Genomic DNA, 18,969 nt, shown 5'->3' with positions numbered 1-18,969 from the left:
CACACCGTGTGCGCATGTCGGTGACAGATATACTGAATTCATGAGATGAAATAAATGGTCACAATTCCTTTAAAAATAACACTATAAGAATGAACGGAATAAAACACGTGTTTAAAAAAAACCTGATGTGGAGAAACTTTGCAGTAAGCAGAAATCACATAAAGCAGCTGAGAACTTAACAGGCTGTTATTTTCCAAAGATATTTATTTTAGATGACTTAATGTAGTTGTTTTATGTTCAAGCACAAAACGTGACTGAGGAAGAGAAAAAAAGGATTAAATGAACTCAGAATAAAAATAAAAGCTGTAGATTTTTTTTAGTTTTCAAAGTTATTAGGCTGCAGCTCTGCATTTCATTTATTTAAAAGTAAGTTACCTCTTATTATTTTAAAAATCGTGAGTCAAATTAGTCTGCATTGTTCAGTTTTTCCTGCACGTTTGTGTTATTTTCCTTCTTTATAAGAGTTTGGTGTTTGTTCTACAAAGTTTGAAAAAAACAATAAAATGTTAACACTTTTCTTTATAGCAGTTCCGTAATTTCAGAAATGCGACAGAAACAACCACAAATCAGAAAAACTTGGGACTGTATGTAAAATGCAGGAGCACTCGAAATGTTCTCTGTTCCGACTACTACTGACCAAACATTGTATTTCAGTCTTAGCTGATGGTTTTTTTAAACCACTTAAATCACTCTGAAATAACACACCGCTGCCCACCTTGTTCGAGCGAACAAACGCCTGCTGCTGCTTTTGACCTGTCCGTTCAGAACATTCGTCAGTTTTTGAGCAGAGCAGCTTGCTAAACATTTGCCTGCACTGATTATTTACCTAAAACAACAGTGAAAGAGTTTTCTTCAGAAATATGAGCTAGTATGGGGAGAAAAGTGAGCTAGCGTATAAACTGTGGACAAAGTGAGGAATAAACAAACTAATGTTCCAGAACTTTCCATCACATGAACCACTAACAGACCCACCTTGCCTATGAAAGAACTGGGTGATATACTGTCGACCTTTCACTTCTCAGTTCTGAGGCATCCTGCCGTCTCTGCCTCCACTCGCTGTCTCTGAAAAGTTATTAGGCTCTGCATCTGTCCAATGGAGCAGGTGCACTGAACCATTTTACATAATACCACTTTCGAAGAAATGTTTCCAAGACAAATACACTTAGTGTTAACAATACATTATAAATAAAATATATGTGTGATTGCAGGTTTATAACTGTCATATTATTTTGTCAGTATTATAATTGTATTAGGTACCTCTCTGGGCCCCTGACAAGCATGGGCCCCAAGAATCCTCCTTATTCTCCCCTTTTCGGCACCCCGGTCATTAAAAGCACAAATGACTTAGTTTATGACCACCACCATGCTTTGTTTGTTTGAACACTTTCTTAATTAGCTTTGCAATAAACATGAGCAATACTTAACTTTTGCACCATTTTCTAGAAAAATGGTGCAATCTGGTGCATTCCCATCTTAAAATGCACGGGAATGCTCGGGATCGGGAACACGGCCTCCCGATCTGAACCTGAGTGGTGTTCAGTTGTAGGACTTCTGTGCTAGCCACAGTTTGTCCATCACGAACACCATGTTCGAGCACAAGGGTGTCCATAAGTGCACGTGGCACCAGGACACCCTGAGCCGGAGGTCGATGATCGACTTTGTAGTTGTATCATCTGACCTTCGGCCATGTGTCTCGGACACTCGGGTGAAGAGAGGGGCTGAGCTGTCGACTGATCACCACCTGGTGGTGAGTTGGATCTGCTGGGAGGGGAGGCAGCCGGTCAGACCTGGCAGGCCCAAACGTATTGTGAGGGTCTGCTGGGAATGACTGGTGGAACCCTCTGTCAGCGAGGTCTTCAACTCCCACCTCCGGGAGAGCTTCTCCCAGATCTCGGGGGAGATTGGAGACATGGAGTCCGAGTGGACCATGTTCTCCACCTCCATTGTCGATGCGGCCGCTCGCAGCTGTGGTCATAGGGTCTCTAGTGTCTGTCGTGGCAGCAATCCCCAAACCCGGTGGTGGACGCCAGAAGTAAGGGATGCCATCAAGCTGAAGAAGGAGTCCTACTTGTCTGTGTCCGCAGGTGGGACTCCAGAGGCAGCTGACAGGTACCGGAAGGCCAAGCGTGCTACAGCCTGTGCGGTCGCAGAGGCAAAAACTCGGGTCTGGGAGGAGTTTGGGGAGGCCATGATGGAGGACTATCGGTCGGCCTCGAAGAAATCCTGGCAAACCGTCCGACGCCTTCAGAGGCGGAAGCAGCTCTCCACCAACACTGTCTGCAGTGCGGGTGGGGAGCTGTTGCCCCTGACTAGGGATGTTGTCGGGCGGTGGAAGGAATACTTCGAGGATCTCCTCAATGCCATCGTCACGTCTTCCGAAGAGGAAGCAGAGACGGGACTCAGAGGCAGACTCATCCATCACCCAGGCCGAAGTCACCGAGGTGGTCAGAAAGCTCCTCAGTGGCAAGGCTCCTGGGGTGGATGAAATCCATCCGGAGTACCTTAAGTCTCTGGATGTTGTGGGACTGTCTTGGTTGACACGTCTCTGCAACATCGTGTGGCGGTCGGGGACAGTGACTCTGGATTGGCAGACCGGGGTGGTGGTCCTTCTGTTTAAGAAGGGGGACCGGAGGGTGTGTTCCAACTACAGGGGGATCACACTCCTCAGCCTCCCCGGTAAGGTCTATTCTAGAGTACTAGAGAGGAGAATTCGACCGATGGTTGAACCTCAGATTCAGGAGGAGCAATGTGGTTTTTGTCCTGGTCGCGGCACACTGGACCAGCTCTACACCCTCCATCGGGTGCTCGAGGGTTCATGGGAGTTCGCCCAATCAGTCCACATGTGTTTTTTGGATCTGGAGAAGGTGTTTGACCATGTCCCTCGAGGGGCCCTCTGGGGAGTGCTCCAGGAGTACGGGGTCCTTTGTTAAGGGTATCCGGTCCCTGTACGACTGCAGCAGGAGCTTGGTTCCCATTGCCGGTAGTAAGTCAAGCCTGTTTGCAGTGCATGTTGGCCTCCGCCAAGGCTGCCCTTTGTCACCGGTTCTGTTCATTACCTTTATGGACACAATTTCTAGGCGCAGTCAGGGTGTAGAGGAGATCCAGTTTGGGAACCACAGAATATCATCTCTGCTGTTTGTGGACGATATGGTTCTGTTGGCTTCGTCAAATCAGGACCTTCAGCGTGCACTGGAACAGTTTGCAGCCGAGAGTGAAGCGTCCAGGATGAAGATCAGCACCTCCAAATCCAAGGCCATGGTTCTTGACTGGAAAAAGGTGCTTTGCCCTCTTCAGGTTGGTGGAGTGTCCTTGCCTCAAGTGGAGGAGTTTAAGTATCTCGGGGTCTTGTTCACGAGAGAGGGACGGATGGAGCGTGAGATCGACAGACGGATTGGTGCAGCATCTGCAGTGATGTGGTTGCTGTATCGGACCGTCGTGGTGAAGAGAGAGCTGAGCAGGGGGGCAAAGCTCTCGATTTACCGATCGATCTACGTTCCGACCCTCACCTATGGTCATGAGATTTGGCTCATGACCAAAAGAACAAGATTGCGAATACAAGCGGTCGAGATGAGTTTCCTCCACAGTGTGGCTGGGCGCTCCCTTAGAGATAGGGTGAGGAGCTCGGTCACTTGGGAGGAGCTCGGAGTCGAGCCGCTACTCCTCCACATCAAAAGGAGCCAGTTGAGGTGGCTCAGGCATCTTTTTCGGATGCCCCCTGGGCGCCTCGCTGGAGAGGTGTTCTGGGTACGTCCCATCGGGAGGAGGCCCCGGGGAAGACCCAGGACACGCTGGAGGGACTACGTCTCTCGGCTGGCTTGGGAACACCTCGGGGTTCCCCCGGAGGAGCTGGGGGAGGTGTGTGTGGATCGGGAGGTCTGGATGGCTTTACTTGAGCTGCTGCCCCCGCAACCTGACCTCAAATGAAGCGGAAGAAAATGGATGGATGGATAGATGGGAGCCCCCCCAACTCAATATAGCTAGTTTTCAAGCTCACCTCTCTTTTCAAATAATTTGGTTAGCAGCTGTTTTCCCTCATTTAGTTTTCTTTCCCTGTCCTTTTTTTTCCTCTTCTTTTTTGAAATCCGGACTTTTATTTTTTAGGAAAGACATGTTTTATTTCAGCCTAAACACGAGGGCTGCAACTAACGATTATTTAGTAATCAATTCATCAGTCAGTTATTTTTCAATTAATCTTTTTTTTCTTACTTACATGTGAGTCTTGCCATTATTTCTTTAAGTGAGTTATTATTAAAAGGCCTTTATTGTTGGGAAGGTGTCGTAGCACGGACCCACAACAGGGGGCGCAAATGAACGGACAATGAATAAGACAAAAAGGTAACAATTTAATGTTGTGATAATACACAACAAAACGTACAGTAATTTGCACAGTCAATGTAACACCAGGTGACGTGTGGGCAGGCTCGAAGATAGAAGACCCCCGACGAGAGAGAAGCCGCGTCCCACACGGCTTCCACCACCAACGGTCTGAAGAACACCGGAGCCGCCAAGTCCCGAGTCCCCAGGTGGCCTCTGTCTTCGGCTGTCGACCCTGGTACTGCTGGCAGAAAGCAGAAATATGATGAGTGAGTGTGAGTCCGCACTCAGTAATTCTCAGTCCGAACACAGTTAGGAGGGAGCACCTCCACCTCCACAGGACAACGGCTGCAAACAGATCAGACGTAAGTCACAGTTTAAATTCAGCAGAGAAATTACCTTGGTAATGGTAGTCGATTTCTCGGCGGGGAGGTGGAGTTGCAGTCCGGCTTTTATGGTGATGATGAACGAGTGACAGCTGGTGCAGAGGATGAGTGACAGCTGTCACTTCTTCTGGGGCTGGCGCCCTCTCGTGCTTGGAGCCCGCACTCCAAGCAGGGCGCCCTCTGGTGGTGGTGGGCAAGCAGTACCTCCTCTTCAGCGGCCCACACAACATTTATCACGCAACATCAACATTTGAGCTTGTAACAAAGTTATGATGTTATATTCTTGTCAAAAACATACCTGGAGTAGTGTTCTGTTTTATTTTGCACATACATACATCACCGACACACCACAAAGAGATTTCCATCAGGTTTAACCCGATTATGAGCATTTTTAGATGCCTACAGCAACTATCTCAACCACTGACAACATATTACAGCAAGAGTCCACAAAAGTATTTTAAAGGCCTGACGGAAGTGTAATATGTGATCTTTAAAAACATATTTTCATGAAAAAGACACAAATGTGCAGTTAACTGCATTTAATTTTTTCCTGTGTAAAAAAGCTTAGATGTGGTTTGACAGAAACAAATTGCCATTAAAATTAAATAAAACCCAGATGAAGTGGAGGTGTAAGAGTCACTAGGTGTTCACAGGAAACAATTATTTGTTTCTATATTTATTGATTTATGTTCATTGTTAGTTGGTTTTATCTTTTCTGCTGTGTTTTGTTTTATCAGGTTGTTTTGTCTCTTTTTTTTAATACATTTTTAATACATTTGACTCTTTTACGACAACAAACACTGAGCCATTAATTATTATACAGAAAACAAATGCACACAAACGTGCTGAAATGCCAACAGCTTAATTCTAACTTTAACATTGAAAACGCTATAGACATGCTAACGCTTTAGCATCGGCCCCGTTTTTAAGTTATAAAATACATCAATCAACTGTTTCAGAAGACCATAACAGGTTGGTTTAACATAAAAAAAGGTAAATATTACTTACAGACATATGTTCTATGACATATGCAGCCTGCGCGCCTGGGCTAAACCATTGTACAACTGTGCAGGGGTGGGAAGGGCCCTCAAAGATCTTTCAAGATTATTGTTACAGCAGAATTATGTTTTGCAGCATTTATACATTCATTCTAATTATATTCTTTTATAACATGAATTGTATGGACATGCTGTTGTGAAAGTGTAGTGACACGGACCCACAACAGGGGGCGTAAATGAACGGACAATGAAAGAGTCAAATATGAACACTTTACTGTTGTGAATGAGCACAACACAGAGGAATGTGAAATTTACAGACAGTCAATCACAAGGGTGACGTGTGGGCAGGCTCGAGGATAGAAGACGTCTGTCCTGAGATGAGCCGGAACCACACGATTTCCTCCGCCACCGAACCCGGAGAATACTGGAGCCGCCAAGTCCCGAGTCCCCAGGTGGCCACCGTCTTCGAAGGTCGGATCTGGTACTGCTGGAAGGGAGCAGAGACAATAAGATATGGGTGTGTGCACACCCAGTAGCAACAACGGTGGGAATTCCACCTCCACCTCTAACACACACTCGTGCAGCTCCTGTCTACCCACTTATCTGGTAGAGGTGTGAAGCGACTCCGTCGCTGGTCACACCGAACGCCGGTCTCACAGACAAGGAACACCACAGGAAAACGGCTGCAAAAAAGAGTTCAGACTGACACACAGTTTACTTTTAAGGCTGAGAATACTACCTGAACGGTTCGACGATATCTCGGCAATGAGGTGGAGATGACGTCCGGGTTTTATGGAGTGAGGTGATGAAGCATGAATGAGTGACAGCTGTCAGGAGATAATGAGTGACAGCTGTCAGCCCCGGCTGTGTCCGTGGCGGCAGCGCCCTCTCGTGCCTGAAGCCCGCACTTCAGGCAGGGCGCCCTCTGGTGGTGGGCCAGCAGTACCTCCTCTTCTGGCGGCCCACACAACAGGACCCCCTCCTGGCGCCCGACCAGGTTTATCGGGGTGTCGACGGTAGAAATTGGCCAGGAGGGCCGGATCCAGGATGAAGCTCCTCTTCACCCAGGAGCGTTCTTTGGGTCCATACCCCTCCCAGTCCACCAGATATTGGAACCCCCGGCCCATTCGACGGACGTCCAGGAGCCGGTGCACTGTCCAGGCCGGCTCCCCGTCAATGATCCGGGCAGGAGGCGGCGCCGGACTGGGAGCACAGAGGGGTGAGGTGTGGTGTGGTTTGATCTTGGAGATGTGAAACACCGGGTGGATCCCACAGTGAAGCCGGGAGCTGGAGCTTCACTGCGGCAGGGCTGAGGACCTTGAGGATTCGGAAGGGTCCGATGAACCTGTCCATCAGTTTCGGTGACTGCACCTGAAGCGGGATGTCCTTCGTTGATAGCCACACCTCCTGCCCGGGCTGGTATGCAGGGGCCGGGGACCGCCGGCGGTCTGCATGGGTCTTGGCCCTCGTCCGGGCCTTCAACAAGGCAGAACGGGCGGTGAGCCACACCCGACGGCACCTCCGAAGGTGGGCCCGGACCGAGGGCACACCGACCTCTCCCTCAACCACAGGAAATAATGGGGGCTGGTACCCCAAACACACCTCAAACGGGGAGAGGCCGGTGGCAGAAGACACCTGGCTGTTATGTGCATACTCGATCCAGGCCAGGTGCTTGCTCCAGGCCGTCGGATGTGCGGATGTCACACAGCGGAGGGTCTGTTCCAACTCCTGGTTGGCCCGCTCTGCCTGTCCGTTCGTCTGTGGATGGTACCCGGACGACAGGCTCACGGTGGCCCCCAGTTCCCTGCAGAAACTCCTCCAGACTTCAGAGGAAAACTGGGGACCACGATCCGAGACAACGTCAGTAGGGATCCCATGCAGACGGACGACGTGGTGGACCAGGAGGTCCGCTGTCTCCTGGGCCGTAGGGAGCTTCGGGAGGGCCACGAAGTGGGCCGCCTTGGAGAATCGGTCCACTATCGCGAGGATGGTGGTGTTGCCCTGGGACGGTGGGAGGCCTGTGACAAAATCCAGGCCGATGTGGGACTAGGGGCGATGAGGCACAGGAAGCGGATGGAGCAGTCCTTGGGACTTCCTGTGGTCAGCCTTGCCCCTGGCGCAGGTGGTACAGGCCTGGATGTACTCCCGGACGTCGGCCTCCATAGACGCCCACCAGAAGCGCTGCCGGACAACTGCCACGGTCCTTCGCACCCCCGGATGACAGGAGAGCTTGGAACCGTGACAGAAGTCTAGGACCGCAGCCCTGGCCTCTGGTGGGACGTATAGTCTGTCCTTAGGTCCAGTTCCCGGGTCCGGGCTTCGTGCCAGGGCCTCCCGGACGATCTTCTCCATGTCCCAGGTGAGGGTGGCCACGATAGTGGACTCAGGAAGGATGGGCTCCGGTGGATCCGACAGCGCAGTTTTGACCTCCTCTTCGTGTACCCGGGACAAGGCATCCGATCTCTGGTTCTTGGTCCCGGGGCGATAGGTGATCCGGAAGTCAAAACAGTGACCAGCGGGCTTGCCTGGGGTTCAGCCGCTTGGCGGTCCTGATATACTCCAGGTTCCGATGGTCAGTGAAAACCGTGAATGGCACAGACGCTCCCTCCAACAGGTGTCTCCACTCCTCAAGAGCCTCTTTCACCGCAAGGAGTTCTCGACTGCCGACGTCATAGTTCCGTTCAGCCGGGGTCAACCTGCGAGAAAAGTAGGCACACGGGTGAAGAACCTTATCGGTCTCTCCGCTCTGGGATAGCACGGCTCCTATCCCTGAGTCAGAGGCGTCCACTTCAAACACAAACTGGCAGCTAGGGTCGGGCTGCACCAACACTGGCGCAGTAGAGAACCGTCGTTTCAACTCCTTGAACGTGGCTTCGCACCGATCCGACCAGGTGAAGGGGACTTTTGGAGAGGTCAGGGCTGTCAGGGGGCTAACTACCTGACTGTAGCCCTTAATGAACCTCCTATAGAAATTAGCGAAGCCGAGGAACTGTTGCAGCTTCCTACGGCTTGTTGGTTGGGGCCAATCTCTCACCGCCGCAACCTTGGCCGGATCAGGGGCGACGGAGTTAGAGGAGATGATAAACCCCAGGAAGGACAAAGAAGTGCAGTGAAACTCGCACTTCTCGCCCTTCACAAACAGTCAGTTCTCTAACAACCGCTGCAGGACTTGACGTACATGCTGGACATGAGTGTCAGGATCCGGAGAAAAGATGAGAATATCGTCCAGATATACGAAGACGAATCGGTGCAGGAAGTCCCGCAAGACGTCGTTAACCAAGGCTTGGAACATCGCGGGGGCGTTGGTGAGGCCGAACGGCATGACCAGGTACTCAAAGTGACCTAACGGGGTGTTAAATGCCGTCTTCCATTCGTCTCCCTTCCTGATCCGAACCAGGTGATACGCATTCCTAAGATCCAGCTTAGTAAAGATTTTGGCTCCATGCAGGGGGGTGAACACGGAATCTAATAACGGCAACGGGTATCGGTTGCGAACCGTAATCTCATTCAGCCCCCTGTAATCAATGCATGGACGGAGTCCGCCATCTTTCTTGCCCACAAAAAAGAAACCTGCACCCATCGGGGAGGTGGAGTTCCGGATCAGCCCGGCAGTTAATGAGTCCCGGATGTAGGTCTCCATTGATTCGCGCTCAGGTCGTGAGAGGTTGTACAGCCTGCTGGACGGGAACTCAACGCCTGGAATCAGATCAATGGCACAATCGTACGGACGGTGCGGGGGAAGGGCGAGTGCCAGATCCTTGCTGAAGACATCAGCAAGATCGTGGTACTCAACCGGCACCGCCGTCAGATTGGGAGGGACTTTGACCTCCTCCTTAGCATGTACACCGGGAGGAACCGAGGATCCTAAACACACCCGATGGCAGGTTTCGCTCCACTGAACCACCACCCCAGACGGCCAATCAATCCGGGGATTGTGCTTCAACATCCATGGGAAACCCAAAATCACGCGGGAGGTAGAAGGAGTCACAAAAAACTCGATCTCCTCCTGATGATTTCCAGACACCACCAGAGTTACAGGTTGTGTCTTGTGCGTGATTAAAGGGAGAAGGGTACCATCTAGTGCCCGCACCTGCAATGGCGAAGGAAGCGCCACCAGAGGGAGTCCTACCTCCCTTGCCCATCTGCTGTCCAGCAGATTCCCTTCTGACCCCGTGTCCACCAGTGCTGGGGCTTGAAGGGTTAAATCCCCGCTTAGGATTGTAACTGGGAGTCGTGTGGAAATATGTGTATGTCCCACGTGAATGTCTTGGCCCACCCTTAGCCCAGTTTCTAGGGGCAGGCGTTGGTGTTTAACCGCTTGGGGCAGTCTCTGTTCATTAGAACCGCAGACAAAACACTCCCCGCGGGCCAGCCTCCGCTGTCTGATAGGTGGTCTAAATGTGGCCCTGCTCGTGTCCATAGCTTCGTCAGCGGGGGAGCTGTAGCCACACGGAGCGTTGAGGCTGTGGAGCGTGGGGAGGGCGGAACCTTTTCGAACTCGGAAGGGAGAGGGACGGCGCGTGCCCGGCCACGTCCTTCGTCTCGCTCCCGACGGCGTTCCTCCAACCGATTGTCTAACCGTATAACGAGATCGATAAGTCCATCTAAATCCCGCGGTTCCTCCTTAGCTACCAGGTGCTCCTTCAGGACCGACGACAGTCCGTTTATGAAGGCGGCGTGGAGCGCAACGTTATTCCAGCCGGACCTCGCAGCCACGATGCGGAAGTCGACCGCATATTCGGCTGCGCTCCGGCGCCCCTGTCGCATTGACAGCAGCACTGTTGAAGCGGTCTCTCCTCTGTTAGGGTGATCAAACACTGTTCTGAACTCCCTCACAAACCCAGTATAAGAGGTAAGGAGCCGTGAGTTTTGCTCCCAAAGCGCTGTAGCCCAAGCGTGTGCCTCACCACGAAGCAAGTTAATAACATAAGCCACCTTGCTGGCGTCAGACACGTACATCACGGGTCCTTGTGCAAAGACGAGCGAACACTGCATCAGAAAGTCTGCGCACGTCTCCACACAACCCCCGTACGGCTCTGGGGGACTTATGTATGCTTCAGGGGATGGCGGGGGGGTTCGTTGAACGACCAGTGGAACGTTAATGTCGGGCACCGGGTTGGCAGGAGGAGGAGCCGCAGCAGCGCTCTGATCGCGCGCTTCCACCTGTGCGGTGAGAGCCTCCATCCTGCGATTAAGGATGACGTTTTGCTCGGTCATCAAATCCAGCCGAGCGGTAAAGGCGGTGAGGATTTGCTGCAACTCACCGAGCACACCTCCTGCAGACGCCTGTGCACCCTGCTCTTCCATTGGCTGTCCAACAGATGGGTGACGCCCCCCGGGATCCATGACACTGGCCGAGATATCCTGTTGTGAAAGTGTAGTGACACGGACCCACAACAGGGGGCGTAAATGAACGGACAATGAAAGAGTCAAATATGAACACTTTACTGTTGTGAATGAGCACAACACAGAGGAATGTGAAATTTACAGACAGTCAATCACAAGGGTGACGTGTGGGCAGGCTCAAGGATAGAAGACGTCTGTCCTGAGATGAGCCGGAACCACACGATTTCCTCCGCCACCGAACCCGGAGAATACTGGAGCTGCCAAGTCCCGAGTCCCCACGTGGCCACCGTCTTCGAAGGTCGGATCTGGTACTGCTGGCAGGGAGCAGAGACAATAAGATATGGGTGTGTGCACACCCAGTAGCAACAACGGTGGGAATTCCACCTCCACCTCTAACACACACTCGTGCAGCTCCTGTCTACCCACTTTTCTGGTAGAGGTGTGAAGCAACTCTGTCGCTGGTCACACCGAACGCCGGTCTCACAGACAAGGAACACCACAGGAAAACGGCTGCAAAAAAGAGTTCAGACTGACACACAGTTTACTTTTAAGGCTGAGAATACTACCTGAACGGTTCGACGATATCTCGGCAATGAGGTGGAGATGACATCCGGGTTTTATGGAGTGAGGTGATGAAGCATGAGTGAGTGACAGCTGTCAGGAGATAATGAGTGACAGCTGTCACCCCCGGCTGTGTCCGTGGCGGCAGCGCCCTCTCGTGCCTGAAGCCCGCACTTCAGGCAGGGCGCCCTCTGGTGGTGGGCCAGCAGTACCTCCTCTTCTGGCGGCCCACACAAACATGCAACACAAAAATGTATTTAACATCAGTTTTTGTTGTTGGGCCCCCCATGCTCTGGGCCCTGGGTACATAGTACACCCCCCCCCCCAGTCCAACGCCCCTAATAATTGTTGACTGTTTCTAACCCACATCAAATCACTTCTTCCTATGCACAGATCTAATGTACATGCCAACTTTTACGTTAAGAACACTTATTCTGATTTTGCTCAAACTTGGCAGGTATGTTGGGCCTATTGATGGGGAAAAAAAGTGATTTGATGTTGGTTATGAATGGTCAACATTTAAAGACAGAAATCAAGGCTAAATTTCTAGCCACATGTTAATGTATCGGAAAATGGCTAAAACTTTTGCCAATTCGCCCTATTGACATATCCCATAATCCATTGCGTGCCAGAGAGTCGCTGCAGTCACAACAACATAGTGATGACAATTGTAAATGAATATTATACTACAAAAATGTAATTTTTTATGCTTTTCGTCAAGTTAATAAGAAACTGCACGCATGATACCCTGAAAACTTGCTAAAATAATTATAACAAATAATCCGTGTATGCTACGTTTAATCTGCATGTAATTTAATAAACACAAACCAAATTTCAGACATACTATATATATTAGTCTGGAACAAAGAGGACAAACTGTTGTAAAGAACAATAATCAAGACGTTAAAGTGCAAACTTCACTTTCCCCCAGAACGACATGATCAGGAAGCGAACGTAGCTCACAGCAGCTCCCAGTGAAAATAACGGAGAGAGACAGCCTGTGATTCTCGCATGTTTACATAAAACAAACACAATAACAATGTCTATAAACCCAGAGAATATATTCACGAGAGTTTTAGGCACAATATAAAAATAGTTTTATGTTGCGATGTTAATGGTGTTGTCCGTGTGCAGCGGTTAAAGTGGAGCCCGATCACAGCGTCTCAGTGCAGTTCTCAATGTTACTGAGATCTCGCAGTGTGGCGACCTCTCCGAGGTTTTGTGGGATTTGAAACGTCAATAGGGCAAATTCAACATGCAGATTCACCTCAGATTTGCTGTGGCAAACAAGGGAGCAGCTGAAGGGACCTACTTTTTTTTTATTTTTATTACATTCAGCCTTACAAATCTAGTTAGCCTGAACCATGGTAATTGAGTAACAGTAACACAAATCCATCATGTTGACCCAACAAATTGATATTTAGGTCGACATTTACTTTTACAAATCTAGTTGGCCTGAACCATGGTAAAAGGTAACAGTAATGCAAAATCATTATGTTGACCCAACAAATTTACACTTAGGTCTACATTCATCTTCACAAATCTAGTTGGCCTCAACCATGGTAATTGAGTAACAGTAACACAAATTCATCATGTTGACCCAACAAACTGACATTTAGGTCAACATTTACTTTTACAAGTCTAGTTGGTCTGAACCATAGTAAAAGGTAACAGTAACGCAAATTCATCATGTTGATCCAACAAATTTACACTTAAGTCACTCAGCAAAATTGTTTCTGGCTAAGTTAATGCATTTTGCTGGGTGGAAATACCTTACATAATTTTATTCTATTTTTTGAGTATACAGTGGAACCTTGACATACGAGCGACTCATATGTTTTTTGAAATATGAGCTGTTTGGAATTTTTGTTTGGAATATGAGCAGAAATCTGAGCTACGAGTCGCGTTTCGGAATGCCTCCAGAGAGAAGGAGGAGAAGCTTCTATTGTGGACGTTAAAGCAGCGGATGAATACGTCATGTTTTGCTGCACTTGTTGTGAAGGAAGGCTATGTCCCGCAACAAGTATTTAACTGTGACGAAACTGAATTATTCTGAAAAAATGCCACGGAGGACGTATGTAACAGCAGAGGAGAAGAAGCTGTTTCACTGAAAAGAAACACCCAGAAAAAGTGTCCACTGGTTGTACTTCAGCACTTTTTAATGACACTTGTCTGTCACATTTCCCGAAGCAAACCTCATTGGATAGGTTTTTATCCAAAAGACCTGCAAGTTTACAATTAAAGTTACATCTGTATGATCCTTTTAAGGATCTAGTTTAAGTTCAGTTTGTGTTTACAGTGTGCGCAAACCTTCCTTCCTCCCTTGTCCGCCCCGTTAAATGCATTCATCTGTTTCTAAGGTAAGAACACGTAATAAAACTTTATTTTATTTTATCTATTTTATTATGCACAGACAAAGTATACATGTCTATTTGTTCATAAAAAATGTATTTTTCATAATGTATAGTGGTTTGGGGATGTTTTAAAAGGCTGGAACAGATTAAAGTTGTTTAAATTATTTTCAAAGCCAAATTATTTTCAAAGCCAATCTTTGGCTCTGTTCAAATTCTGTTCAAATAAGTATTTGAACAGAATCAGAATTTCTTTATTGTCCCGTAAAGGGAAATTAGTGTTGCAGCAGGAGCACACAAAAGACAAGGTACACAAAAACAAAGTTAACAATATTAACAGTGAAAATAAGACACAATTAAACGTCTAAAATCAAACATAATAAAACAATAAAAACAATACCCATACAATGTCAAATATTCAATCCAGAATCCATGCAAAAACAAAGTATTGCAAAAATGCAATATGTGGATGTGCAAATAAGCAATAGTACTGCAAAATAAACAAGAACATCAAGGGCTAATTGCCATTGAGTAATAAAATTGCACTAGGGATAAACGAGACCTGAAATCTTTCAGTCCTCCTCATAGGAGCCTTAAAACGACGGCCTGAGGGCAGAAGCTCAAACTCTTTTTTTCAGTGGGTGATTAGGACAATCCAGAATAGCATTAGCCTTTCTCAGGACCTGTCTGTTATAAATAGACATTACCCCGGCCTGCTGACTTCCTGAGATTTTTCCAGCAGTTTTGACAAGACTGCCAAGACGACTCTTATTGGAACAGTTCAAGATTCCAACCATGCAACAATACAAAAAGTCTAAACCGATTCAATAAAACTTCTATAAAAGAGGGTCATCGTCTCAGAAGAAACCTGGAAGGTTCTCATCTTCCTCAAAAAGAACAATCTTTGCTGAACCTTTTTGGAGATAACATCAACATGAGGTTCAAAGCAAAGTTTATTATCAAAGATCACACCCAAATATTTGTAGCTCTCCACCATCTCAACATCAGCATCTTTAAATAACAGTTGGTGATGGAAAACAGGTAGACTTCCTAAAATCAATAATCATATCTTTAGTTTTTGACACATTCAATTCCAGAAAAGACTCCTCACACCAAGAGACAAAGTCATCAACAGCAGGCCCATGGTCCTGCTCATCTCCCTGAAGAAGACTAACAATAACTGTATCATCAGCAAACTTTAAGATGTGTCTGTTACTGACACTGCTGCGGCACTCATTAGTGTACAAAATAAAGGGCAGGAGTGACAAGCAACAACCCTGAGGAGAGCCAGTGGAAGAGGAGAGCACACGAGAAAGAACACCGTTAACTCTCACACACTATGACCTGTGAGTTAAAAAGTCAGTTATCCAACTAATCAGGTGAGGATCAAGTTTAAAATGATGGAGGAGCCTATCAGCAAGCACAAAGGGTTGGATGATAATGAATGCTGAGGAAAAGTCTATAAATAAGAGTCTGGCATGTGTCACCCTGCAATTTTGCAAGTTCTCCCACTTAGAAATCATGGAGGGGTCTGAAATTTTCATCTTAGGTGCATGTGAGAGACAATTTAAAAAAAAAAAAAAAAAAAGCCGGAAATCACAATGTATTATTTTTTAATAATTTATTTGTGTTACTGCTGCTACTATTACTACTATTACTAGTAGTAATTACATTTAGTATTACTACTACTATTTGAACACCTACCAACCAGCAAGAATTCTGGCTCACAGACCTGTTAATTTTTCTTTAAGAAGCCCTCTTATTCTGCACTCTTTACCTGTATTAACTGCACCTGTTTGAACTTTACCTTTATAAAAGACACCTGTTCACACACTCAATTTGAACACCCTGCGATTTTGCAAGTTCTCCCACTTAGAAATCATGGAGGGGTCTGAAATTTTCATCTTAGGTGCATGTCCACTGTGAGAGACATAATCTAAAAAATAATCCGGAAATCACAATGTATGATTTTTTTAATAATTTATTTGTATGTTACTGCTGCAAATAAGTATTTGAACACCTGTGAAAATCAATGTTAATATTTGGTACAGTAGCCTTTGTTTGCCATTACAGAGGTCAAATGTTTCCTGTAGTTTTTCACCAGGTTTACACACACTGCAGCAGGGATTTTGGTCCATTCCCCCATGCAGATCTTCTCCAAATCTTTCAGGTTTGGAGTTTCAGCTCCCTCCAAAGATTTTCTATTGAGTTCAGGTCTGGAGACTGGCCAGGCCACTCCAGGACCTTGAAATGCTTCTTACAGAGCCCCTCCTTAGTTGCCCTGGCTGTGTGTTTGGGGTCATTGTCATGCTGGAAGACCCAGCCATGACCCATCTTCAATGCTCTTACTGAGGGAAAGAGGTTGTTTGCCAAAATCTCGCAATACATGACCCCATCCATCCTCACTTCAATACGGTGCAGTCGTCCTGTCCACTTTGCAGAAGAGCACCCCCAGAGTATGATGTTTCCACCCCTATGCTTCACGGTTGGGATGGTTTTCTTGGGGTTGTTCTCATCCTCTAAATGTGGTAAGTGGAGTTGATTCCAAAAATGGTAAATGGTAAGTGGTAAATGGACTGCATTTATATAGCACTTTTCCATCTGCATCAGACGCTCAAAGCGCTTTACAATTATGTCTCACATTCACCCCGATGTCCGGGTGCTGCCATACAAGGCGCTCACTACACACCGGGAGCAATAGGGGATTAAAGGCCTTGCCCAAGGTCCCTTAGTGATTTTCCAGTCAGGCGGGGATTTGAACCCATGATCTTCTGGACTCAAGCCCAACACCTTAACCACTAGACCATCACCTCCCCTAAAAAAAGCTCTATTCTGGTCTCATCTGACCACATGACCTTCTTCCATGCCTCCTCTGGATCATCCAGATGGTCACTGGTGAACTTCAAACGGGCCTGGACATGTGCTGGTTTGAGCAGGGGGACCTTGCTGCCCTGCAGGATTTTAAACCATGACAGCGTCATGTGTTACTAATGTAATCTTTGTGACTGTGGTCCCAGCTCTCTTCAAGTCATTGACCAGGTCCTCCTGTGTAGTTCTGAGCTTTCTCAGAATCATCCTTACCCCACAAAGTGAGATCTTGCATGGAATCCCAGACCGAGGGAGATTGACAGTCATCTTGTGTTTCTTCCACTTTCTAATAAATAATCATAACAGTTGTTGTCTTCTACCAAGCTACTTGCCTGTTGTCCTGTAGTCCATCCCAGCCTTGTGCAGGTCTACAGTTTTGTCCCTGGTGTCCTTAGACAGCTCTTTGGTCTTGGCTATGGTGGACAGGTTGGAGTGTGGTTGATTGAGTGTGTGAACAGGTGTCTTTTATACAGGTAACAAGTTCAAACAGGTGCAATTAATACAGGTAAAGAGTGCAGAATAAGAGGGCTTCTTAAAGAAAAATTAACAGGTCTGTGTGAGCCAGAAATCTTGCTGGTTGGTAGGTGGTCAAATACTTATTCGCAGCAGTAACATACAAATAAATTATTAAAAAAATCATACATTGTGATTTTTGGATTTTTTTTTTTTTTAGATTATGTCTCTCACAGTGGACATACACCTAAGATGAAAATTTCAGACCCCTCCATGATTTCTAAGTGGGAGAACTTGCAAAATCGCAGGGTGTTCAAATACTTATTTTCCTTACTGTGTGTGTGTGTATATATATATATATATATATATGCAGTAAAAGTGGTACTTTGGCTCATATCGGATTCTTTGTGGTGCTATATACATACATACATTTTATCTATCTATCTATATATATATGGTAAATGGACTGCATTTATATAGCGCTTTTCCATCTGCATCAAACGCTCAAAGCCTTTACAATTATGCCTAACATTCACCCTGATGTAGGGTTGCCAACTCTCTGAAAAATAAATAAGGGACACCTCGCTGCAAGAGCCGACCGACCATTGCCTTCACCCTTCACAGCATCTGTGTGAAACGATTTTTAACCATTTCACTGTTGACTTGACCCTGAATTTAGGTAGATGCATACATGCATTTGTTCTGATATGAACACATTGAAAACAAATTATTATTTAGCAATTTATTTTTAGTGCAAAATAAATTTTCACTCACAATTTCAATATGAGCATTCTGTCTTCTTTAAAAATAAATCTCTGTAGTGCTATTGGTTAACTTAAAATTGTATAAATTAACAAAAAAAAAACAATAGAAAATTTGCATCATCCAAAACAATGTAACAGTGCACGTTTACATATTTAGTGTAATAAAAAGTGCAAAAAATAAAGTCTGAAAAGTAAACAATACTGTTGTCGCGCACCTTTTCCACCCAGCATTTTCCTTTTCTCATTCTCCCCTGTATTTTTGCATTCTTTTTTGTTTGTTTTTTTTAGGAGGAGGAGTAACGACGTTACAGACATTGCTGTCCGTAGACATATCTGCAGTGCCAGTGTCGGTGTCTGTATCGATATCAGCCATGCTGCTTTGTTATTGTCGTCGGTATCTTCTTGCGAGCGGATGTCCCTCGACCAATGAGATAAGAGTGATTCTGTATTGTCAACTCGTGTCTGTCAGCTCATTGGTGAAAAGCAGGAGAGAGGCCGGGATCAAATTTACCGTAAGTTTCCATATAAAGCGCCAGTCAATTCCATTGACATTTTACAGACTTTTTGATTCTCACAGAAATACGGGACAAACTGCGTCCCGTTTCAGGTCAACACGGAACGCACACTTTTATTTGCAAATAAGGGACGATTCCGTTTTTCAAGGGAGGGTTGGTAACCCTACCCTGATGTCAGGGTGCTGCCAAACAAGGTACTCACTGCACACTGGGAGCAATAGGGGATTAAAGGCCTTGCCCAAGGGCCCTTAGTGATTTTCCAGTCAGGCGGGGATTTGAATCCATGATTCATGAACCTATATATATATATATATATATATATATATATATATATATATATATATATATATATATATACAAGGTCTCTTAGATAATAAACCAACCCTTTTATTTTTTTTTTTAACTATATGGAT

Source organism: Thalassophryne amazonica, chromosome 1 (genome assembly GCF_902500255.1).
Source record: "Thalassophryne amazonica chromosome 1, fThaAma1.1, whole genome shotgun sequence".
Taxonomy (NCBI): domain Eukaryota; kingdom Metazoa; phylum Chordata; class Actinopteri; order Batrachoidiformes; family Batrachoididae; genus Thalassophryne; species Thalassophryne amazonica.
This window is presented reverse-complemented; position numbering follows the sequence as displayed.